Source organism: Hordeum vulgare, chromosome 2H (genome assembly GCF_904849725.1).
Source record: "Hordeum vulgare subsp. vulgare chromosome 2H, MorexV3_pseudomolecules_assembly, whole genome shotgun sequence".
NCBI lineage: Eukaryota > Viridiplantae > Streptophyta > Magnoliopsida > Poales > Poaceae > Hordeum > Hordeum vulgare.
The window spans coordinates 428,602,849-428,607,195 of NC_058519.1; positions in this window are offsets into that span (position 1 = coordinate 428,602,849).

Below are 4,347 nucleotides of genomic sequence, written 5' to 3' on the forward strand. Positions count from 1 at the left end.
TATCCAATAGCAGGACCTGGATGCCCATATTGGATACTACATATTCTACGAAGATCTTATCGTTTGAACCTCAGTGCCAAGGATTCATATAATCCCGTATGTCATTCCCTTTGTCCTTCGGTATGTTACTTGCCCGAGATTCGATCGTCGGTATCCGCATACCTATTTGAATCTCGTTTACCGGCAAGTCTCTTTACTCGTTCCGTAATACAAGATCCCACAACTTACACTAAGTTACTTTGCTTGCAAGGCTTGTGTGTGATGTTGTATTACCGAGTGGGCCCCGAGATACCTCTCCGTCACACGGAGTGACAAATCCCAGTCTCGATCCATACTAACTCAACGAACACCTTCGGAGACACCTGTAGAGCATCTTTATAGTCACCCAGTTACGTTGCGACGTTTGATACACACAAAGCATTCCTCCGGTGTCCGTGAGTTATATGATCTCATGGTCATAGGAACAAATACTTGACACGCAGAAAACAGTAGCAACAAAATGACACGATCAACATGCTACGTCTATTAGTTTGGGTCTAGTCCATCACATGATTCTCCTAATGATGTGATCCCGTTATCAAGTGACAACACTTGCCTATGGCCAGGAAACCTTGACCATCTTTGATCAACGAGCTAGTCAACTAGAGGCTTACTAGGGACAGTGTTTTGTCTATGTATCCACACAAGTATTGAGTTTCCAATCAATACAATTATAGCATGGATAATAAACGATTATCATGAACAAAGAAATATAATAATAACTAATTTATTATTGCCTCTAGGGCATATTTCCAACAGTCTCCCACTTGCACTAGAGTCAATAATCTAGTTCACATCACCATGTGATTCCAACGAATCCAACACCCATATAGTTATGGGGTCTGATCACGTCTTGCTCGTGAGAGAGGTTTTAGTCAACGGTTCTGAAACTTTCAGATCCGTGCGTTCTTTACAAATCTTTATGTCATCTTATAGATGCTGCTACTACATGCTATTCGGAAATGCTCCAAATATCTACTCTACTATACGAATCTGTTTCACTACTCATAGTTATTCGGATTAGTGTCAAAGCTTGCATTAACGTAACCCTTTACGACAAACTCTTTAACCACCTCCATAATCGAGAAAAATTCCTTAGTCCATTTGTTACTAAGGATAAATTTTGACCGCTGCTAGTGATTCAATCATGGATCACTCTCTGTACCTCTCAACAGACTTTGAGTCAAGGCACACATCAGGTGCGATACTCAGCATGGCATACTTTAGATTCTACAGCTAAGGCATAGAAGACGACCTTCGTCTATTCTCTTTATTTTGCCGTGGTCGGGTTTTGAGTCTTACTCAAATTCACACCTCACAACGCAACCAAGAACTCCTTCTTTGCTGATCTTATTTTGAACTCTTTCAAAACTTGTCAAGGCATGCATCTTATTGAAACTTTCATTAAGCGCTTTTGATCTATCTCCATAGATCTTTGATGCTCAACGTTCAAGTAGCGCAATTCAGGTATTCCTTTGAAAACTCCTTTCAAACAACCTTGTATGCTTTACAGAAATTCTACATTACTTCTGATCCAAAATATGTCAACCACATATACTTATCAGAAATTCTATAGTGCTCCCACTCACTTCTTTGGAAATACAAGTTTCTCATAAACTTTGTACAAACCCAAAATCTTTGATCATCTCATCAAAGTGTATATTCCAACTCCGAGATGCTTGCACCAGTCCATTGAAGGATCACTGGAGCTTGCATACTTGCTAGTATCTTTAGGATCGACAAAACCTCCTGGTTGTATCACATACAATGTTTGCTCAAGGAAACCGTCGAGGAAACAATGTTTTGACATCCTACGTGCAATATTTCATAAATAATGCATCAACAACTAACATAACTCTAACAGACCTTCAGCATCACTACGAGTGAGAAAGTCTCATCATAGTCAACTGTTTGATCTTGTCGAAAACATCTTTGCGACAAGTCGAGCTTTTCTTAATAGTGACTTATCACCATCATCGTCTTTTTCCTTTAAAAGATCCATTTTACTCAATAGCCCTATGACCATCAAGTAGTTCTACCAAAGTCTACACTTTGTTTTCACACATGGATCCTTTCTCGGATTTCATGGCTTCCAGCCATTTGTCGGAATATGCGCCCACCATCGCCTTCTCCATAACTCGTAGGTTCACTGTTGCTCAACAACATGACCTCCAAGACAGGGTTACCGTACCACTCTGTAGTAGTACGCGACCTTGTCATCCTACGAGGCTTGTAGTAACTTGATCTGATGCTCGATGATCACCATCATCAGCTTCCACTTCAATTGGTGTAGGCGCCACAGGAACAACTTCCTGCGCCCTGCTACACACTGGTTGAAGTGATGGTTCAATAACCTCATCAAGTTCTACCACTCCCCCACTCAATTCTTTCGAGAGAAATCTTTCCTCGAGAAAGGATCTGTTTCTAGAAACAAATACTTTTCTTTCGGATCTGAGATAGGAGATGTACCCAACTGTTTTGGATACCCTATGAAGAAGCATTTATCCGCTTTGGGTTCGAGCTTATGAGACTGAAACTTTTTCACGTAAGTGTCGAAACCCCAAACTTTCAAGAAACGACAGTTTAGATTTCTCTAAACCTCAGTCTATACTGTGTCATCTCAACGGAAATACACGGTGCCCTATTTTAAAGTGAATGCGGTTGTCTCTAATGCATAACCCATAAATGATAATGGTAATTCAATAAGAGACATCATAGTATGCACCATACCAAATAGTGTGTGGCTATGACGTTCAGACACATCATCACACTATGATGTTCCAGGTGGCATGAACTGCGAAACAATTTCCACATTGTCTTAACTGCGTACCAAAACTCGTAACTCAGATATTCATTTCTGTGATCATATCGTAGACATTTTATCCTCTTGTTACGACGAACTTCACTCTGAAACAGAATTGAACTTTTCAATATTTCAGACTTGTGATTCATTAAGTAAATACTCTTGTATCTACTCAAATCGTCATTGAAGTAAGAACATAATGATATCCACTGTGTGCCTCAGCACCCATTGGACTGCATACATCAAAATGTATCACTTCCAACAAGTTACTATCTTATTTCATCTCAATGAAAACAAGGCCTTGCTCATGTGGTATGATTTGCATGTCACTAGTGATTCGAAATCAGGTGAGTACAAAGATCCATCAGCATGGAGCCTCTTCATGCAATTTATACTAACATGACTCAAGTGGCAGTGCCACAAGTAAGTGGTACTATCATCATTAACTCGTATCTTTTGGCACCAATATCATGAACATGTGTAACACTACGATCGAGATTCAATAAACCATTGAAGGTGAATATTCAAGAAAATAGAGTAACCATTATTCTCTTTAAATGAATAATCGTATTGCAATAAACACGATCCAATCATGTTCATGCTTAACGCAAGCACCAAATAACAATTATTTAGGTTTAACACCAATCCCGATGGTAGAGGGAGCGTGCGGCGTTTTGATCATATCAACCTTGGAAACACTTCCAACACGTATTGTCACCTCGCCTTTAGCTAGTCTCCGTTTATACCGTAGCTTTCATTTCGTGTTACTAAACACTTAGCAACCGAACCGGTATCCAATACCCTCATGCTACTAGGAGTACTAGTAAAGTACACATCAACATCATGTATATCAAATACACTTCTTTCGACTTTTGCCAGCCTTCTTATCTACCAAGTATCTAGAGTTGCTTCGCCTCAGTGACTGTTCCCCTCATTACAGAAGCACTTAGTCTCGGGTTTGGGTTTAATCTTGGGTCTCTTCATTAGTGCAGCAACTGTTTTGCCGTTTCACGAAGTATCCCTTCTAGCCCTTGCCTTTCTTGAAACTTAGTGGTTTTACAAACCATCAACTATTGATGCTCCTTCTTGATTTCTACTTTCGCAGTGTCAAACATCGCGAATCGCTCAAGGATCATTGTATCTATCCTTGATATGTTATAGTTCATCACGAAGCTCTTACAGCTTGGTGGCGGTGACTTTGGAGAACCATCACTATCTCATCTGGAAGATTAACTCCCACTTGATTCAAGCGATTGTCGTACTCGGACAATCTGAGCACACGCTCAACGATTGAGCCTTTCTCCTTTACTTTGTGGACAAAGAATCTTGTCAGAGGTCTCGTACCTCTTAACAAGGGCACAAGCATGAAATCACAATTTCATCTCTTTAGAACATCACTTATGTTCCGTGACGTTTTAAAACGTTTTCGGCGCCTTGCTTCTAAGCCATTTAAGTATTTTGCACTGAACTATCGTGTAGTCATCAGAAACGTGTATGTCGGATGT